At 37.1% G+C, this 22,472-nt stretch overlaps 1 protein-coding gene across 8 annotated transcripts in view; it reads left to right on the plus strand.

Moving 5' to 3' along the window:
• Positions 1 to 22,472, plus strand: part of KCNIP4 (potassium voltage-gated channel interacting protein 4) — a 413,215-nt gene that overhangs the window by 264,622 nt on the left and 126,121 nt on the right. The window contains exon 1 of one of the 8 annotated variants that reach the window (XM_017838847.1): positions 7,560 to 7,627. The exons of the other annotated variants lie outside the window; for them this stretch is intronic. The gene's annotated coding sequence lies outside the window, so the exon portion shown is untranslated. Of the gene's footprint in view, positions 1 to 7,559; positions 7,628 to 22,472 lie in introns of those variants that run through there. 8 annotated transcript variants of the gene reach the window in all.

Raw genomic sequence — 22,472 nt, forward strand, 5'->3', positions numbered from 1 at the left:
GATAAGCTAAACTACACGCAGCAGTGTAGTTACGCTTGATAAGCTAAACTACACGCAGCAGTGTTGTTTAGCTTAGTTTTTGGTTGTCCTTTCCCGAGCGCCAAGCTGATTTATCAGCCCGTCCACTTGGCTCTGCTTAAATGCTGAGCCTCACATCCACTCTCACTAAACACCGAGAGGGAAAACCAGCCCTCCTCTGCAGCTTGGCTGCAAAGGTGGTGGGGAAGGAAGAAGAGGGCCTGGCCGCAAGGCCGACCTCTCTCTCTCTCTCTCTCTCCCACTTACCAGTTGTTTGTGAGTCGCATCCCTCACAAACATGCACTCATTCCAATGCTGTCTCTAACTCTGGCCTAGAGGCAGAGTTAGGGGGGCTGCAGGGCTCCCCTCTTCCCCCCGGAGGGGGAGAGAGGGAGCCCAGCCACCCCCTGGCCTTCAACACCTACACCCAGCAGACACCAACAGCCAAAACAACCAAGACAGAGCTGCCAACCGCTTCCGGGGCTGTGATATATGATTTTGAGCAGAAGCGAACAACATGGACGGTGACTGGCTCTCCAGGGAACACTGTCCTGGCACCCAATCGCCTCTGGGCCCCCCCAGCCTCTCAGGGGGGCCAATTTCAAACTATGACAATGATCTTTAATGTCCCTTCCAACCCAAACCATTCTATGATTCTGGAGAACTAGTTCAAAGCCTGTGATGAAATGCAAACTTTCATTAGACTTGGGAGTCTATTACCTCCATGATTTCTCTTTTGTCCAGTATTTACCCTAATGGCTTTTCCTGCATACATGCCTCATTCCCAAGTGCAAACCTTGTGGCTATGACAGAACTGATTTTTTTTTCATGAGTCCTTGTTTTCTTTGTGTGAAAAATGTGCTGCTCATCATTAAAACTGTTTCTTGATTTTAAGTTGCTCTTAGCTGAAACTTGCTCTCAGCATGACCACAGAACATAAATATATATATGTATGCACACATATACGTATTATTATGAAAAAAACATGTAAAGTTACAGTTTTCATCAGTTACAGTTTTTCATCAGTCAAATTTAACTTGAAGTCTACTTTGCCACTGAAATTGAAAAGATGACTAACAGTCCCTGTGAAGAGCAGCATGATAAAAAATGAATAAAAATGGCTATGGCCTACTGATTTTTTTTTTTTTTTTTTGAAGAGTGCAAAAATGTAATATATTTCAATATATTTCTCTCCAGTATATTGGACACAAAGCTTAGTTTCCCATGTGAAACCAGGAGAACCTAGAATTTCTTTTATTACTCAGCTAGAAATGCAATTTCTTTAATGTAGAGAACAATAGATACTTGATACTCTTCTTTTTGTAGTTTTGGGGGGTTTATTTTATGAAAAAGTTGGGATTTCCCCACCCTTCCTCAATTCTTCCAACTTTCCTGAAGTAACTCTAGGAAATAACTGTACTTTGGCCGTAGAACATCAGAAGTGTGTGACTGGAGTCACTGTCAAGAAAGGCAGATAGGATTCTTGTTTAGTTGCAAGGATGATGGGCAATACTTGCACAGATGAATATCAAGAATATCTGTTTTTCAGAAGCTTTCCAGCTCAAAATTCAACATTGGTTTATATGTTTTCCTTATGCTAGATTAATTTAATAGCTCACGCAGTGGGTCAGTTCCCAGTGCCTAACCCAAGTTTCCTTTACTATACAGTAAGCCAGTTACTTCTCAAACTGCCTTAGATGTAGAAACCTTGTAATTGTTCATTCTTTTTGTAATATCACTTCAAACACTTGCATACAGCTCCCATATATCTTCACCCTTTTTCTCTCCCTAAGCCCAGCTCTTTCTCACAAATCACATTTTCTAAGCTTATTAATTTTCTTGTCATACTCTCAGCTTGACCTAATTTTATGTGTGTCTTTATTTGACTAAAACTTGTCAGAGTAATCCAGTGGAAATTCTCCTGCAGCTCATGACATTCGACAGAGCAGGGTCAGTTTTTACAATGCATAGTTCAATCTGTTTATCAGAACTTTCCCTGCAGTACTGCTGCTTAGCCTTTTATTTCCCAGTCTGATTTCCTTAAATGTGTGGTATGATTTTGAAGGATTTTTAACATTCTCCACTTAAAGTGTTAAGTATAAAACCGTCTTGGAGAAGATCTTTGGGTGAGACACTGGAGATTGTGAAGGAACTGATTTTTAAGAATATTTTTGTGTCCAAAACTATGAATAAGATACTACTAAACATTTAATGTATAAATGTAAAAGTAAAAATACATTAGAGAGCAGAATAAACATTACATTACCAATACTAAAAGTATTGTGAGGGAAAAAATCATCCCAAATAATAGTAATAAATCCGCTGGATTAATAAAATTAGCTTTTAATTAATTTATTTTGATAGTCATTCTCTTACATGTATTTGCAAGCAATTTAAGTAAGAATATGTTTCAACATTGCATACTTTTATTTATTTCACTTGTTTTTAGGGGATTATTTAGGTATTCTCAGTGACCGTACTGACTCATTTCACTGTATATGCCAAAACTTCTCTCTGTCAGTCATATGCTTATATGAGCCCTTTGATCTGAACTCACCCTCTCTACTGAATCTACTGTTCAAACATCTTAAAAATATGTCCTCTATACTCTTCAATGGAGTCTTTTGAAATGCATAGTCAAAAAGGTAAGATTTTTTTTTATAACCAGCTTATTCTAGCAGAGGTGGTACTCTTGCCTATATTTTAGCAGGGCCTGTTGCAATAGGACAAAGGGTAATTGTTTTAAACTGAAGGAGGGGTCAGTTTGGGTTAGAAATAAGAAAAAAGGTGGGTTTTTTTACAATGAGAGTGATGAAACACTGAAACAGGGTGCCCAGAGAGGTGGTAGATGCCATATACCTTAAAACATTCAAGCTCAGGCAGGATGAGGCTCTGAGCAACCTGGTCTAGTTGGCGTCCCTGCTCATTGTAGGGGGGTTGGACTACACGACTTTAAACGCTCCTTCCAACCCAAACTATTCTGTGATTATATGATTAGAATCCTAGAATATAGGATTCTATGCATTATATAAAATACATAGAGCGACTTAAACTTGACAATAATTGCTTTTTTTTGTTTGTGCTGCAAGGAGCTAGGATGTCCATGCCCTATCGATAAGGGTTGCCTCTGTCAGCCTCACCATTCACCAGTCCCTCCTCTTCCCTCTGTTTCTGGGCATATAATGCTACCACATGTTCTGTGCTAGTTCTGTTGTTCTATTCCTTATCTGTTCATGTGCACAACCAGATCAGTTCAGTAACTTGCAGAAAACTACTTCAGCACAGAAAGAGATTTTTCTTCTTCTCCCCGCCCCACTCCCCACCTCCTTTGTGTTGACAGTTAAATAAGTTTATGGTGCAATCAGGAAAGTACCAGAGCTATTAACAGAGAGCAGGTAGGATCACACGGGGAGAAGAGGGGGAGGAATGGCATTACCCTTTTTGCAGCAGTGAACCACTTAATCAGCTCTTTTGCAGTGTAGAGACTAATTAGTGTCTTGAATTTACACATCAAATTTGTCATAACAACGAAGCTAGGCAGTCTTAATATTATCCTGTATATCACTAGTGTATTTTAATTCTATCTTATTTTTCACTTGGCACATCTATTCCTGAGTAGAAGGAGAGAGGGTTTTGTATTTTAAAAATTGCTTAACCCTTCAGAATAGTTTTTCAAAAGTCAATACCATGGGAGAAGATCAGATTAGAAAGGTGAAGTCATAAACAAAGTAGAAGTTGGCTGTTTTCCCACTGTAGGAAATTTGGAGCTAGTAAAGAGATCATCTAAAAATATGAAAATTTGATGAGAAGCTTAGGTTAAAAAGGTTAGACTGAGATTACAAATATGACCTGACTACAAGTGTTACCTGTCTTTTCCACAAGTGGATCCTAGTTTTCTCAGTTACATAGAATATATCTTTTTTGCTTCTTGAAATTAAAATTGCAAGTATCTTTTGACACTTACCACCCTGTTGTGAACACATAATAGTGAGTAGAAAATAATAATTTATCTTTCAGTCCTGGTTGTAACTTTACTTTAATTTTGCTTTAGGGTAGTGGAGGAGTTGATGTAAAAGATTCCTGTCACTGTGAATCCAGTCTCTGTGAGCAGCCTTGACAGTGTTTAAGGAAGGTGTGAAAGAACATAAAAATCATCTTACTGGCACTTCCTCCATATTCCAGTACCAAACAATGTGTATCTTGGGGACTTCTAAAGTCAAAAGATACCACCTCTCTGCATTTAATATGTCTGGCGGGTTTTGGTTTTTTTCTTTTCATTTTTGTCTTGTAACTTTTTAATCTGTATGACTGTTTCTTGGCAAGGAGTTCTACAACATAACTGTATAATGCATTAAGAAGTACAAATTTATGTTTGTATTAAACTTTTTGCCAATTTAGCGTGGAAAACTTCTAGTTTCACAGGCTTCAGTGCTCATCATGCATACTGAAAATGAGTGATTTATATCTGAAAAGTATGTAGAAACATTTTAAATTAAAATTGCAGATGCTTTACTTGTCAAAGCTCCACATGAAACTTGTTGCCACCAAGTATTTTCCTGTTTTGATGTTTTTTCATTTATTTTTATATTAAAAAAACCCCTAAATATGACTGCCAGTGAATCTTAAGTTTCCAATTCAACATGTTTTCCAGAAAGCACTGCACTTCAAACTTGTGCTAATCAGTACTTTTAAACAAAATATTCCATCTATAACTACAAGGAATATAAATCGACTTTCAGTTTCTGTTGAAATCTCTACCATAAATGGTTCTTGGCTCTGATAAGCATTGTAATCACAATGAGGAAGTCTAAGATTTAGGCATATATTACTCCTTTGGAGGATGTATGAACAATCTGTTAACACTGGAAAAGTAAGCCTGCTCTCTAGGGGGTTGCAAACTGCCAGAGATATTATTCCTTTGAAATTGTGCTTAGAAGCCTTTTTTCTGACAGTGGGTTTTTTACTTTTTTTTTTTTTTTTTTTTTTTTAGCAAACCAGCAAGATTTAAGGAAAAGATAGCAGTCCTTAGAGTCTTCAAACTTTTTCCATAGCTTAGATGCTGTTTAGATCAGAAAGAAATTAATCTATTTCATGTTCTGAGAAAACGTCTTGAATGGTTTTGTTTGTTTTCTTAAAAAGAATTTCTAACTTTTCAAAAAATGCTTCTTACAGAAGCATTACAGACTGTGCAAGCCCACAATAGCTAAAATAACTATATGTACTTCAACTCTTTTTGGAAACTGAATTGAGGGTCCAGGAGTTGATTTCCTATGTACTTCTTATTTTACTGAATATTCTAACTCTTGCTTTGAAGATACTCTGCAAAACATCTTTAGAGCTCCCCTTTAGGAAGGAACGCTCATCTTTTGTGTCGTGACTGCATAAGGTTTGAGTAACTGGCTGGCAAGTTGGATGTGACCTCTTCTGTATTAATCTGCTTTTATAATCCTTTCACTGTTTCCTTTTGTTTTCTACAAGTTTTTTAATCTGCATACATTTCTCACTATGACTTAATTTTATGGAGTTATGTGCAGCAAAGTTAGAGGTAGGTAAGTTTGACGTACACAGGTGTGCTGGAAAAAATCATTACCGTGGAATCGGTTATGCTGGAAAAACTGGTTTTGTGGTGTTTCACTTGAGAAGTGAGCTGTGACTGGGATCGTCTGCTGTAGCAGAACAGCTGCCCTGCTGTGGCTGCTTGAGCAGTTCTTTGTCAGTGCTGCACATTGTACAGCTGCTAGAGCAAAACCATTTCGGTAGGTCAACTGTAACATCTAAATTGTAAGCTCTTTGGACCAGGAATCATGCCCACCTTCCTCTTCTTGTCTAAACATATATTTTTTCCCTCTCAATAGTCCCTGTAAACCTTTGAGTTACCTACTACGACCAGTAATGTTCATGAGATCAAGGAAGCCTTACTGCAAAAGCTGAGAACATGAAACAGAGAAAATAGCATCTTACAACACAGTCTGCTTATTGAAATACTTTTACCAGCAATGAAGAAATCAAGACCCCAGTAAAAATTGGATTTTTACCCAAAATAACACGTTTCATGTTGCAACATACTTAAATGTCCATGAGGTGCTGTGGCTATTTCTATAGATTGTTATTTTTATTTAATTCTGTGCAAAACCAAGGCACTTCATATATACATACTCATAAATAGCCACTCCACACATTCAGGAAACTACTGAGAAGTAGTAAAGAGTGGTGCTATCTGATTAACCCTTGAGGTTACTTCAAACTTATGTAACTCGTGTGTCACAACAGGGGTCTGTCAAGGATATCACCTGGTTCATTTAGGGTTTGTTGTTTTTTTTTGGTTTTTGTTTTTTTTTTTTATTAAGACAGTGTCTTTGATGTTACAACCAACTACAGAAATATATGTACACAATTTATGTTGTACCTTGAATATCTCTCAGAAACCTCACAACTGACACTTGAAAATCATTAATCACCACAAAAGTTAAAGAAGGATTACTGGAATCTGACATATGGTACTGCAAGAGCAGTTTATTTGTCACCCCAAAAAAGGCCTTTGTATGTGATTAGTGTTGCAGTGTACAGTGGGAAGAAGAAGAGAATAGTCACTCCCGAGCAGAAATGTGAGGAGAAAATACTGAAGTGCTGAGCTAGAGTAGCTATTTTGGGTTCTTTAAGACCGACTAAATTGATTGCACTGCTTGTTCTGGGAAACCTCACTTAAGCAAAAGAATCAGAAAGGCAGTGGGTGTCCTTTAGGTCAGGATTACTGTTCTGGCTAGAATACCGTCTGGGATTTTAGATTAAAGGAAAACAATTTTTTTTATGCTGAATTAACATTATGTAATTCATTCTTCTGTTGACCCTGAGACTGATTTATAATGTGATGTGTTAATTTGGGATGTAAAATAATAATTTGTTAAAATGCTGATTTATCAAGTAATTCTTCTATTGTGACCTTAATTATTTGATTTTGATTAGTTAATAAGTATTTTGTAGTAGCTTTTTTAGTCTTGATATTTGATGACTCATTAATTTGCAGAAAATCCTTGAAGGCAAAACGGGTAATTGCAAAAGTCCTGTAAGTAAGTTCAAAAATTTAAAACAATAAATTCAATGGAATTCTAATCAATCACAAAGATTTCATGCCTAAAAATTTTAACAGGGGAAAAAAGGTAAAACAAGACAAACTTCACTTTAGCCTCTTTCCACTTCTAAATAGGACATTTTAACCAATGTTGAGGATGTAGTAACATCATATATGCTACCACTCATGAGTTCTATAGTGTTATATGTAAAAACCTTGGAATCGATAACTAATTCTTCTCAATTATTTAAATAATTGATACTCATCTGATTAATCTGAAATATTAAAGACTCCCTAAGGCTGGGGTTTTATTTTAGTTGCTTGTTTTTGTCCCTGTACCACTGTTTTATTGACTTATTTGAAGTATTCAAGAGATTAGCAGGGCATAATTTTTTACATCGCAGAAATATCCTGGTTTGACCTTATTCAGAGATTATTATGACTTCCTACTACACAGCTCAGTCCATAAAATTCCCCTTGCAAGTTTTGCATGCTGTATCTTCAGACTTGTTGACTCTACTACAGTAAGAACTCCTCAAGGTAAAAGATTTTTCCTTGTCTTAATTTTTTTTAAGCATATGATTCCTTTTTTTTTTTTTAGGTAAAAACCTAATCTCTCTAAAATAGTTTGATTATGTACCCATAACACTTTCTACTCTTCCTCAACTTCCCCATACTGAAGTTTCTGTAAAATTTTAATATTTTCTCCCTGATTATAAGCTCAATTAACTAATGAAAACATGTAGGAACATGTTATGAGTTTTTGTCAAGCTCATGCAAAATTGATGGTCTTATAAGCTTTTTGAAATGATGCAATCAGAATAAACCCTTAGAAATAATTTATTTTAAACGTATTTATTCAAAAGCTCTCTGAATTGTGTTTTACAGTAATACGATGGAAGACAAAAATCAACTTGTTTATCACAATCCAATTTTACTACTGTTGCAGTTACAGATTGATGTGCTTACTTACTGGAATTTACTCCTGGGTGAAAATCATCAGCCTTCAATGTGTTTGGCTTTCTCCTTTGTCATTCATTCTGTGTCATCCATTCGAATGTAGTTTGCTAGGATGAACATCTATAACATGGGATGTCACAGACTGTGTATGGATGGTGATAGAACTTGCGCAGTGTGACATTGCAGTGCCTCCAAAGGCATTTTAATGTGGAAGCTGAAAAATGCAGTGAAAAAGAGGACAGAGGGAATGTGACACTAGACTTCAACTTTAAATAATGAATTTATTTTTTTTCTGATAATTCCTTTCTTCGTGTGAAGTAATAGTGTTTATTAAAAATAGATCTGATTCTAGTAACTCATGCTTCCCAGTTTTGATAAACCATATGAAAAACTGTGAGGAAAATACACTTTTTTTCTTTTTGTTGTTCCACAAAATTAGATGTATGTAGCCACACCAGATTTTGTTCATGCTCTTGTTGGATTATAAAACAAAGGGAAAGAGAAGGAATAAAAAAAGGATAAGAATAAGAAAACCCGAAGTGGATATGACTAGCCAGACTACATAAAAAATACAAATATTAAATCAGGTTTTAAGAGCAAATTTAGAATTCTATATTTTTTGTCTTTTCTTATGTACTATCTTGCTCGGTTAATCTCTTTGGTATATTTATTCTGCTTTTGTTTCCATATTTTTCTTTTAATGCCACCCCTACCATGCCCAGTTCTGGTCTTCATTTCCTTAATATAGCTCTTCCCATTTCTGAATGCCTAATTTGCTAGTTAAAGTACTCCTTCTTTGTCATCATACATAAAATATTTGCATCCCCTTAAGGTTCCCAGTGGCCATTTCCTTAGTCTTTTCTTTAAGTGATCTGACTGGAGTTCACTCACAGGACTGTTTCTTCCTCAGGGATAAAGTTTCAACTTGTGCCTCCTGTGTGCCATCACATACTGAAAAATCTAACTAGTTGCTTTTTCATCAGTCTGAAGAGTGACTTACAGCACCCAAATTAGTTGGAGGAGCAGTAGATATTGCAAAGTGATGTTTGTCTGTTATTTACTTTTAAAGTAATTTTTTTATCACTGTCTTTATATCACTGTGAAGGGTTGTCTCTTATCATAGGAAGAATGCAAAAATATACTGACTTTATCTCCCAGGATTTCCTTGCAGCATAATTCAGCATGTGCAACTCTGATCTACTGATGAATTTGTTATAGATACTACAGTAGATTTGGGCCTGTATCAAAAGACAGGTTGATGGTTCAAATATGGAATGTATGGAAAGTACAGCAGGGAGCAAATTACCACAGGTAGAATATTGGTCAAGATGGGCTTCAAAACTGACTGAAGATAGCAGCCAAAATGATAGCCTGGTAGGTATAGCTTTAACTATGCAGTAGACACCACTGCTTCAACTAAGTGCAGCCTTCTTGGATAATGAGTCAACAACAGAAGGTAAGTGATAAGTATTTTTCATGTAACTCTACATAAAAGCTCAAATCTCTGTTCTAAAGTGTTGTCAGCAGCTGCTCTTCAACCATGAACCAAAGCACAGCGGTCGTTTGGTACAAAGGACTGGAGGCAAAGTCACTTTGACTTTGGTGAAATATTTTATCCCAGGCTTGATGCAGACACAAATAATACCTTACATAATACCTTACATATGCTTACAAGTGAAGAAAGACACTTTTCTTTATTTTGAAGAGAGATCAGTGGTTTTTTGCTTTCCAATTTTTTCTTCTCTCCTTTCTTCTTTTTTCCACATGAGCATATCAGTAGTTTTCCCCTGTGTTGTCTTAACACTTTGGAAGAATGTCCATAAATACCTGCAATGTTATTGCTGTCTTTCCGGTTTACCATTTATTTATTCTGAACTTCCTCTGCAACTGCTCCCCTGCCCTATATTGACACAGCAGTATGCTGTGGCATTTTCTACCATTCCTGCTACAACTTCACTGCAGACCTCCCCTTCTCTAGCTGTTGCACAGAGGACTAACCTAGTCTGTTGTTAGAGCAGTCCTCTGTACCAGGGAAGCCGAGATAACTCTCCAAAGTGTACTTGCTTAAGTTGCTTCACACCACTGGCCACTTGAATACCAGCCAAGACTGAACGTGATGCAGGTTACCTGGTGTTGTGTCACCTTGTGAACTCCTTCAGCCATGCCTGTGTCCCCTGAGAGGGGCAGTGGGACAGCGAAAATGGCCTGACTGAAGTCTCAAACCCTACCTGTGGGGTCCTATTGTGTGCTTACCACACCAATGGCCACTATCTGGCCCTTGCAGCTGGAGAACGGGAGTGCTTAAACTCAGTTTTCTGAAGTGATAGCTGTTTGAGAAAAGAAGCTGTTTTTTGAGATAGCTAAAAAAAGAAGAGTGATGTCCAGGTTATGCATGAGGAACTCAAACTGAATTAAATATTTTCTCAAAGTACTACAATTGAATTCAGATATTGGTATCTGTAGCTATAAAAATCTGTTGGCATCAGTCCAAGAAAAGGAACATTATGTAGGAAAGTGAGAAGCTTTTACTGAAGCTTTCCTGACTTTTCCCTTAAGTTAGCAGATATTGAAGATGTTTTATGATAGAACAGACTTAACTCATAACTGAGTACCTCAGAACTTGGAGGAAAAATGCCAAGGATACTTGTGAACTTCATCAGGCTATTGATGACCTATTGCATATTTTAATTACTTAAAATAAAAAGCAATCAACATAGGGAGGGAAAGCAATTAATAATTCTAACAAGCCACCTAAAAGTTGCCTTATGGAAATATATATAAAAATCATAAGAAATATGAGATTAATGTCTGATTAATAGACATGTACTGATTAATAGCACAACAAAAATCAGGTTTTCTTCTTAAAATGCTATCTTTCTCATTTTTAAAATATGTCCTAATTATTAATAAGAGTTGAGTTCTTTCTTTGCCTTTATCATAAGAGAATACTGATATATTCATTCTGCCTCTCTGTTTATTATTCTATTTTTGGAAACTTCATATCTTCCTCCAGTGCAAGTTCTCAAATTTAACTGCTGTTTAGTAATGTGAAAAAGTTTCCATTTGCCCTTCACAACTCAGTGAGCTGTAAACACTGAAGTAATTGAGCCACCCACATCCTGGTCTGCAGGTGATATGAGTGATGTATTTTATTAGCATTTAATTAAATTGCAAATGTTATGCTAAACTGTGAAATTGCTGACAAAAGTTGAATAACTGGATTAAATTACACCCTTGTTTAAAACCAATAAATAAAAAGATTGTTGAGTAATCTGGAAAAAGTATATTCTTCAACTCTTTTGAAGCAATTAACCTATGCTCTGCTGCTTTAAAAGAAATATCCCTCAGCAGATGAAATTTGAAGCTGTTGCAACACTAATTTCACACCTAATAGTTTCTGATTATAACAATGAAGATTAAAGGGATCTCAGTCAATCTATTCAATCTAGTAGTAAAGAGATAATATACACTTGAAACAATTACAAATTACTAAAATTAAATTTTCTGTTATTGCATTGAGTTTTGGGGAAGGGTTTAAAAACTTCAGTTTATGAAACCTTAATTCTGTTTCAGTTTGGGGATTATTGAATGATTTGACTTATTCCCATTCATTTATTTGGATGTGTGCCTTAAAAAGTCTAATTGTGCAAAAGCCACTTGATATGATTTTGTTTACAACTAACTATTTCCAGTTAAAATTTATAGCTATCAGTAGAACATGCTGGCTACTGCAGAGAATGCTACAGCCAACTGGAAGGAGAAAGAGTATTTGATGGGAAATGGGAGACGGGAGGGCTCCAACATCACATTTTTCATTTGAGGGATGAAACAAAAAAATGTGGAAAAATACGAATTTTCCAGTTGTAAAATAAGAAGGAGTTAAAGACTGGGAGGGGAATTGGGTTACTATCCAGAATTATTTTTATTTTCTAGGATTATAAACAAAAATGAGAACAAAACCAATGTCCCTTTTAAAGTGGAGTAGGGGGAACCAAACACCTACTGCAACTGCCTTCATTCAGTTCTAAGCTGAAAGCCTGCACTCAGACAGTGTTCAATAGGTAGTGTTTCCAAATATTGAGTTAAACATTTGAGCATTGTTTCTTTTAAATTAGGCTGATGCCCCACTGAACATAATTTTAAATTAAGATAATTTCTTAGGGGTTTTATCTTTTTTGCTAAAGCACTTTTTAAGTTAAAAAAAAGTATCAATCGCATGCTTATTGCACAAAGCCAATGTTCTATTCCTAAATGGTACTGAAAGTGAGGAAATTGAGGAAAGTGAGTCTTCAAGCTCATACTGCACTCTCTGGATAACTGGAATGAGTTTGTTGTTGTTTACATGCTCTGAATATTTGTGGGCTCACATGACTTGTTACTAATATTAATTAGGAATACTAGGTGTTCTGCACATATGCAAATGAAGGCCTAGAAACAACAACAAAAAAAAGTGCTTTGACTTTTAGCACTTCTGCAAACCAATTCCCTAATGCTGTCAGTATCTGGGGAAGAAAAAATTTTCAAACTCCAAATATCTTTTAGAAATGAAATTTCAAATTGCAGAAGTGGGCAAATCTGTACTACTATGGTAGAATTTCAATGAGATGGGAAGTCTCTTTTTTTCTAAGTGAAATTACTGTAATTACTATGTGCTTTTCTATACTAACCATGAGATTTCTGGATATTCTTAAGAACAGCTCTGAAAAATACCAGATTGCACTGACCAAGAATCACAGTTTTTAAACAAGTACCAACATGCGAAAGAAGCACAATTAATTGGCAGAAACAAGGTTAATTTGTTATTGAGGTTTAGTCACTCAAAGTAAGAAATATTTAATTTTCTGTCATTTTACACTCTCTTACAAAAGATTTCAATGAGCTTGCTAATGATAATGAATTTGCTTTTAAGTATTTCTCTTTTTGTGAAATTGTGAAACTGCAGTTATATGATGTGGTATTTAGACAGTTGTCTGAGTTAACTGAAACTGCAGGAGAAAAAAAGTTAAGATCAGTGATAACTCTAATTCTGCAAGAGACCTGGGCCATACAGGTTAGTATGTGCAAAACTCAGCTTCTAAACCTTATGTGTGGACTCTACGTTCTACCTTAGGCAAGGAGACCATGTGCGTAAGCAAACACACAGAGACGCATTTATTGTGTTTATTTTTTTAATTGCATGCAAAATGTTCATGGAGTTTATTTTTAGATCCATAATGCTATCCATTAGATGCTTCAGAGTGTCATTTAGAAGATGAGAGACAGTTTAAATTGAGACCTGGCATTTTTTCTATTTCAGGCTATAGATACATCCATAAAAAGAATATACTGCTCAGTTGTACAGTGTATGCCATGGAATCTCCTACATCCCACAGATGGTGACAGCTCTGCCATCCCATCCCTTATTTGAGAAAATTAAACATTGTATGATCTAGCTCAGAGGAAATTTTAAACTTGAGGGCTGCCAGGAAAGGGGTAGGTCAGTGCAGCCCAAATTGACAGACTTGCTAGTCCAGAAAAAGAAAGATAACAAAGATGTGGTGCTGGTCTAGTGAACATGCCACTAAAATGGAAGGAAGAGTCCTGGGTGTTTAAATATTCCAGATTACCTATTTCTAAGAAATCCTCCTTAGTAAGATTGAACTGGCATCTGTTTATTATCTAAAAAGGTAAAGAGAAAAAGAAAACAGCCTAGACTTCCTTCCTCAGACCTTGCAGTCTGCAAGCCAGAGCAGAGATAGATATTCTAACTCAAAATCTGTTGAAGACAAAGAAGAGATACTTGTCAGTTTAATAGATCCTGGGCTGGACATGAAATGAAGTGGCAAGTAAGTCTCCAAACTGATTAATTCTGATTTGATTTCTTACTTCTTTTTTCTTTTTTTTTTGGTTGTTTGTTACTTAATAATTGGACTTAAATCAGCTAGCTTCATAAAGATTGTTGAAAAGCCTTTGGAGAGTAATAATTGTCAAGCTGTGTTGTCTTATAACTATGAAGGCAGTGGCAAACCAAAGTATACTTCTTGTTTTCTGAATACATTTCTATAGGTTATATTTGTCATGCTTCTGTGAGCAGTTGTTACAGCAACTATTGTTAACTGTAGCTCTTAGTTGATACTTAAATCAGTTGACTAATCCAAAAGTCTGTGTAAAATTCCTCCAAGTGTTCTTTACTTTAAATGCCAAGTTCTTAACTTACATATTAATGGCTACTGTAGTACTGAAAAAGTTCATCTCAGAGTACAGGAAAAATCTTTCTAGAAATGGTCATAATTCTGGAAACCACATGTATAACTGATTTGGTGATAGTGTTTGTTCACATCCTCAGAGATTAATCAGGTCAGAACATACCATGAAGTAACCAGTAAGCATTTTGAAAATAAATTTCCATCTAAACTTCAGAGCCTAATATTTTCTTAGCTAGTTAACACCTTTTTCTGTAAGCTTATTACCATTTTTGAAGTTACTTTGAGACTAATAGGAAAAGTCTGATAGTACTTAAGCTTTTCAAGAAATTATCATTGTTTATGAGTTAATAAAAATTATTTAGCATAACTCAAGGCTAGTAATAAAAAGGTTTTTGTGCGTTCAAACAGGGAACTCTGAAAATTACAAAATCCATTTTAACTATTGTGTGATAAAATGGGAAATAGTAACGGGGTTACAACCAACAATCCCTATGCTTTTAACAATTTTTTGTTGTTAAACTTACTTGTTGTTACTAAATCAGTTTTCTCAAAACCCAATAACAGGACGTGAGCAAAATAGAGAAGTGAAGAAATACTTTGGAAGTCTTGTGAACAAAAGAGAGAGGTTTTCTGGAAAAGGGATGCAACACTATGGGCAGAAAATCCTGCTCAACGTTAAAGTTAGGGTTGTAGATCATCTAGGATAGATAGAATAAGAAATCTTGTAAGTTTTAGATCTTTCAGTTTTGGAGTAGGAATAAAATAAAAGACTGGGAAAAAACTTTGGGAAATAGATAACTTTCTATGAGTATGCACCTCTTCAGAGGTTTCAGTAAAAAGACAAATAGCTATTTCAGTCACTCTGGCTTTGGATTTCCAAAACGTTCAGCCCTAAGGAATCATCTTGATCTTTACAGCTGTATTCATGTGAAGTCACATCCAAGTTTATACTCGAGGTCAAAAACCTAATTGCAGAATCTTTTTAAATATGTACTCTATTATTTAAAGAAAAAGTTTCTTCTTTTTGTTTCTCTATCTAGCAGTAATTACTTTCAAGGTTCTACTTCTTAGCTTTTGCTTTGTTAAGGACGTTGATACTTTATTAAGCTGTTTTCCAAAGGCAAGTCACATCTGCTATTTAATCTACTGCAATAGGAACAGTTACAGAACAACAGCCAGAAATTACAACTGTTCTTCCAATTACCTTTTTAGACTATGTGCTGTTTATCCTATATAGGTTCACAAAATAGAAAACTCGAAGCAGGGTTTGTTTAAATATTACATCTAGGATAAGTGATTACCTTCAGTCTTGTGACTCTGTAGGAAAGTGATATCCTAGATTATCTTTAAAGGTTATCATAACTGTTATGTTGAAAGTTTAGTGACCGTAATTTATAAATTTCTCTCTGTGGAAACATATTCCTCTCCTAACACAGTCATCATTCTTCACGTGCCTTTTATTGACTGTAACAAGGCTCTTAGGAACATGCAATCAGACACAGTCAGTAAGCTCTACTTGAAGGTTTGCTGTTATGCATTGGCAGAATGCTAATTTATTTATCTGGGCTCTATGTCTAAATGCCACATATAGGCTGTGCATTTGTCTTACTTGGAAAACATAAACTTGCATTGGGTCAGATGGTAAATGGGCAACATGAGGCACCCATAAAGAGGCAAAAGGAAAGAAGGGAAGCAGAAGAGTTCAGGTGGACTAGATTGCATTTTATTCCCTGAACTCCTGAACTGCTCCAGGGATAACTATGTATTGTACCTTATATCTAAGCTTCTTGAAAATATTATTTGCTGATGTCATGTCATTAGTAAGTGACAGAAAGTGAAGTGCATAAACCTACAAATACCAAGCAAAGGAGATTATCCTTTGCTTTGGTTAACCATTACTATTTAAAAATAGTAATATGCTCTGAATGTTATTAGTTGCCTGCCCTGCTGTTTTACAGCTGTAACATAAACCATCCAAGAAACAAAACCTCCATCTGAAATATCTGAGGCGGGGAAAAAGGAAAAACAAAAAGCAAACAAAACTAGTGGGATAAATAAATACAGAAAAACAAGAAGTTCTTTTAACAGAGTTTTCTTTTGTGGCTTGGCCTTTTGTTTTTGTCAGGAACTGAGGTTTTTTTCCATCAATGAAATAGTGTGTATTCCAGTTTTGATGTTTTTCCAAAACATAGATCAATAAGATCTGCTGAGGATTACTGAGGCTCCATCTGTTCTCACCATGAACTGGAAATACTACAGATGATAGTGAGCAGATGTATCACGCCTATTACAGTGGTGCTCAAAACCACTGTAATATTGGATTGAAAAGGCAAAACCATTTTAGTTCTATACAACTTTCTCCTGTCTTTGCCACACTCTATGTATATGTCTCAAAATCATTTTACTTTACAGACATCTCAAAATCATTTTATTTTTCTTTAAGAATCTCCGAAATGTGTTGTTTTTTTTTTTTCCTTTTTTTTTCTCTCCTTGAAATTAGAATTGTTCATAGCCCAGACAGAATGCAGTTTCACATCCAGTGCAGAATGACATATAATATTTTAACAACCTAATGTCTATGAACTTATGGCCACACGTTTTTGTTTTCTGGCCTAATAATTTTTCAGGGGCATTTAGAACCTTGATTTATTTTTTTTTTTTTAAGAGCAGAAAGGAAGACAGACACCAACGAGGTAGACTAAAAATTTGCGTACCAGTGTGGTGGGTGTCCTGAAAGTGAGCCTTCCTTTGCCTTGAGAGCAGGAGGGGTAGGTCTCTCCCCCTGAGGTGACCTAGGCTGCAGCAATCAAGACAGAGGAGAGATAGGGTCCACCCTAACTTAAAAAATGCAGTACCACAACCTCTATGAGAATGGCTTCTTTTGCAAAAGTTGAAAGGCACCGTTAGGCACTTTAATTACATGAATTATATTTATTATTTTTGTTTGGTTTTACATTTAGTACTCAAACTGAGATGAATTTGACTGAAGTGCATGCTGGCACAACCAGTGTAGCTGCTACTATAGAGTGTCTGAGGTGAAGGATGGTAAAGTCTTTGAAGGATTGGTGTTCCTGCTGATTTTGTAAGATTGATGGACATAACTCCTGCCCCTTTATATCTGGGGCTGTGACTGTTGGGTAATTGGCCTGTTTCATACAGGGATCAGAGCCTGTGACAGCTTATTTTGATTTATGACATTCTGCTCATCGGGTTAGAGGTTAAGAGGTTGAATTGAAAGTGGCAGAAGGTAATGAATGTACTTGGACAGCCACGGAGATGGAGAACCTCTCTTGTGAGAGGAAGCTAGCACAGCAAAACAGAAAGTAGGAGTGAGATATGATCAAGAGACAGAAAAAATTGTATCTAAGGTAAATGATTAAGTTGGCACAGGTAATAGGTTAAATTCTCTGTGAGACAGGTTATGCTAGAAAGTGATGAAGTTCCAAGTTTTCCGATAGGTGCAGGAAAGAAAAAATCTCAAAGTTTTAAGGAGGAGTTTCTTCAGTTCATTAAAAGGATTGTTGAATGTGCAGTGACAATGAACAATAGTTACTTTTAGTGCCGAGTTTCTGTGAAAGTTAAAATCAATAATTTTGTAACTAGCTTTGAAGCTTTTGCTGCTGGGGAATTTAACAGTATAAAGGTTGTATTTAGCTCCATGACCAATCCTCCCTGATGGAGAATCCCACTCTGATCTCTTCATTTTGTTTTGATCAGTTCTCTCTTAGAAGAAGTGCTTTGCCAAATATTTGGAAATCTTCCATTTAATTTTATAGCTCCCCTACATTAGGCATGCCTTTGTCTTTTCTCTGGTTTTCCAGAGCAAAGAGGATATACAGTTATTATTTTGTTTTAGATGAAGCTGATCTTTAGTGGTTGTCTACCTATGTATGAATAGACGGATAATGTGATAATGGAATAAAAAAAAAAGTTAAAGAAAAGCTTTCTGTCTCAAACAACTGAACTATTTGTGTATAACATTGTTAATTTGGAAAGAAAGTTAATCTAACAATGATGAAAAGAAAGAATTGCACCACAGGAAAAGTTGGCAGCCATCAATCTAATGATGCTACATGCTACTTCCTTGAGGCGGTGGGAAGGAGTTTAAACAGTTTGATAATGGCACTTGTGACTTAAAAATCTGTAGCTAGATCGTATTCAATACTTCACTGCTGCTCCAACAGACTACATGTGGTAGGATGAGACCACCCAGGCTGCTATTATGGCTCTAAACTTGTTTTCTCTCAACACTGATACAATAAAGCAGTGGTGTTTGAAGAGTAGGATTCAATCAAATTTTTAATGTTAATAAACTTTACAGCCAGCATGATGATTTAATTAATTTTATCTGTCCTTAAAAAAAAAAAAATCTGAACTTTAGGACATCTTTGTTTGCAAAAAAAAAAAATTACTAGTCTGATTGCTTGCAAGCCTTAAATTCAAATTTATATAAAACTAACTAATAACAGATTTCAGTCTGTAGCATGATCCAGCAAAACACTTTTGTTGGATCCTGATCCAAAAAAACCCTTAAGTGGAACCTTAGGTTAAACTAAAACAAATTGATAAAGAAATTGGAGACTTTTTGTATGTTGAAAAGCTAAGATTGTACTTGAATTCATTTTTCAGTGTATTGTGGGTTTTGTGGCATTTGGGACCAACTTTTCCTTAATGATATATTTTCAAAGCTTGTAAATGGTAAATATTTCCTGGCATTATGGGAGAGCTCACTTTTTTTTCTTTTTAATAGAGCTAGGAACAAGTAATTAACAGATGGTATAGCTATGAATCTGAATGAAAGCATACTGGAGTATGTTCTGAAACAGTGATTGCAAAATATTACTGTTCTTATGTCCTTTGGAGTAAGAAAATGGCAATATGAGAAGATGAACAAGTGGGAGATGCAGTTATTTGATACTGCTGTTTAAAAACCCTTTAGCCAATGCAGAATGATATGAATTTTTATAGCACTGTATTTTTCTTATAACTTTTGCAATTTTATTCTTAGCTCAAAATTTGGATCAATTGCATTAAGATATTGTAATGTTTAAATGTAAAATGGTTTTGGCTTTGCTTCTTTTTTTAGTCCTAATTGCAGTCCTGCATCTTATATCTTGCAGTCTTAAGGGAAAAAAACCTCTTACACTCTATTTAAGTGTCCCATTATATGAGTAATGCTCACATGTAAATGGCCTTTTGGGATCCATAGATTTGATCCTTTTATGGTGTTATTTATAGCTTCTAAAACTATGACCAGCTGGGCCACTTAGAAAAGCACATATTTTTGAACTGAAATCTGTACTCTATGCTTGTCTCTGTTTTGCTATGTATTTGTCAGAAAAGACAAAAATAAGGAAAAGACTCAGCCACAATCTTCTCCGTGGTGGATTGACCCTGGCTGGATTCCAAACCCCCATGAAAAATTTCTAAGAGCTGGGAGAGGTCACACAGGCAAGGCAGACTCAACATGAGGATAGTACTAAAATTTATTACTAACAGGATAGAAGCTAAAGAGTGAGAGAGAAAACAATTTTAAAGACACTTTTCGACCAGCCTTCCTTCCTTTCTCCTTCCTCCCCCTGCATTGGTGCAGGAAGAAGAGTTCACCTATAAGACAACAGTTCTTCTATATCTGCTGCACTTCTGGGTTACCCTTCTTCACCTGCATGGGCAACAGGTCTTCCATATCTGCTGCACTTGTGGGTCACTCTTCCATGGGCTGCAGAGGACAGTCTATTCCACCATGGTCCCTCACCACGGGACCAAAAGCTCCGAGTCCTTCCCCTGTCCCGTGAGTCCCTCCCATGGGAAACAGTCCTCAGTGGACCCCTCCAACTTGGGTCCACCCCTCCCCCAAGCCACAGGTCCTGGGGTGCAGAGTCTCTGTACCCCGATGGTTTTTCATGGAATGCAGTCTTTGACAGAGGGTATTGTCCCAGCGTGGGTTCCCCACAGGGGCCACAGAATCCTACCCGGAACAAACTGCTCCAGCATGGCTTCTCTCTCCACGGGTCACAGATCTTCCAGAGGACTTCACTCCCTCTTGGGCCTCCCATGGCAGGGTAGCAGTCCTCCTCCATTTTTATGCATCCACTTGTTCCATCATGGGCTCAGCTGCAATGTGGCGGGACTACTCTGTTGCCCTGGTCTAGCCTGCAGCCAGGGCAGGCCCGGGGGGCTGCGGGGCCACTCTCCCATGGGGCTGCACGCCTCGGCCAGGGCCCCAGTCCTGGCCCCAGTCGCCCCCTTGCCCATGACCGCCGCTGCCTGCTCTGGGCTAGCAGCTGCTGCAAGGCCCCGGGCCATGGCTGCTGCCCCAGCCCAGGTTGGCTGCCACATGGCCCCTGGACCGTGGCTGCCGCCCCCGCCTGCAGTGGAGGGGGGGAAAGCAGCGAGGGACTGCCCCAGCCCTGACCACAGTGCCCACCGCGGCTGCCCCAGGCCAGGACCGCAAGACCCCGGGCCCAGTGGCTTCCCTCTGCAGCCCTCGTGGCTGCAATTTCTTCTGCACAACAACTTTTTTTCCTTAAATATGTTAACTTCTGATTGGCTCTCCTCCTGGTCAGAACCAGGAACTCTGCCCTGGAACTAACTGTCTTCAGCTGAGGGGGAGAAAACCACATACACCCATGGCATTCTGTGGGATAACACAGTGAAAATCAATTAATCTACATATATTAATAAAGGAGTTATTTCATTTATTCAGTTCATTATTTTTCTTACTCATGTGATATTAGCAATGGACTAAGAATTAAAAGAGCAGAACAACGCAACTAAGGTGTGTGGAGTACTTTTTTTTTCCCAATGGACAATCTTGTCAGAAACCCTTGTGCATTCTAAAGGTCAACCTGCTTATTTCTCTGACAGCGTTTTTGGAGGAACATAATAAAGAGCAAGTTATTGTGTACTGTACTCTTTTTGCTTAGCAATAGCAAAACCAAGTGCTTCTGCATCACTGGTTAGAAATGTGCGTGTGCACTCACACATCCTGCAAATAACAGATAAACAATGTAGTGTTAAGCAGGTTTTATGGAAATAATGTGGAAATTTGTAGATTAAGAAAAAAAAAAGTGGAACAGAAAGCTACTGGTCCATGACCATAGTCCTCCAACATACTTTCTTGAGATTCTCACAAGAGTCAGTAAACTAAAAGCAAAAGCAGACAGAAGAAGATTCGATTGAGGAAAAGCAGATTGTTCTGTTAAAAATTGGTAGGCATAGACTCCTTTAGTATTTCTGAGAGCAGAGGAGGGACTAAGATTCGGAAAGTAACTGTGGAAGAAATACTTACTTTTTAGTTTTATTTTTCTTAAACTCATCATCATCATCATGACCAGTCTTCGCGAATGAAGATTTTGGGAAAGGTCATTACCCTTCGAGCCTGCACAGTGGATTTTTTAGGTGAGACACAGTGTGCGCTGAACTGAGCCCACCCTTTAATCCTGAAGTTCATCTGCCAGGGCCGAGCAAGCTTGGACGATGGCAGCGAGGTCCTCAGGACGTGGGTTTGTTTAGAGTGACCTTCTCTTAGATGGATGGCCTTACAGGGCTGACAAGCTCCATCTGCCTGGAGGAGTTCCCTGACCGGGAATCGAACCCGGGCTGCAGCGGTGAGAGCGCTGCATCCTAACCACTAGACCACCAGGGGTCCTCTTTTCTTAAACTAAAGCAGTGACAAGCAACACTCTATGAGGTACCAAGAGAACCTCTGAAGTTAGTGAATAGGAGAGCTATTTTCCCCATTGGATGGCAAGCACTGTTCAAAACAAGTTAAAACAACAAATTACATTTAGGTAATGTGCCTTTAACAGGTGAAAAAATATATGCGTTGATATACCTTTAGTTTTCTAACATTGATTTAATTGCCTTTTATCGATTGCTGTTGATATGAGGGGGGTGGCAATTACTGTCCTCTCTACATGAATCAGTAAGAACTTCTTTGCTCTTGTAATTTACTTTAATATTGTCTAATAAACAAAATTAGCTAGCATCTCTTGTAGCATTTCCAAATATATAAATGTCTAGTTTCATTAATATGAGCTTTTGATTTTGGTCTGTTTTGATCAGGACTCTGTTTAATATTTGGGGGTTTCAGTCACAATCTTAATTTATTCAACAGGAAATTACTTCATCTTGCTACTTTCTGGAATGAAAATTATTCTGCCTGTCCATCTTGAACCTCAATAAGTACTTTAAATACAACGAAACATTTGGTTCTGCTACTCTGTTATACTCCTGTA

The sequence above is a fragment of the Lepidothrix coronata genome, unplaced genomic scaffold (genome assembly GCF_001604755.1).
Source record: "Lepidothrix coronata isolate B3197 unplaced genomic scaffold, Lepidothrix_coronata-1.0 Scaffold0, whole genome shotgun sequence".
Lineage (NCBI taxonomy): Eukaryota > Metazoa > Chordata > Aves > Passeriformes > Pipridae > Lepidothrix > Lepidothrix coronata.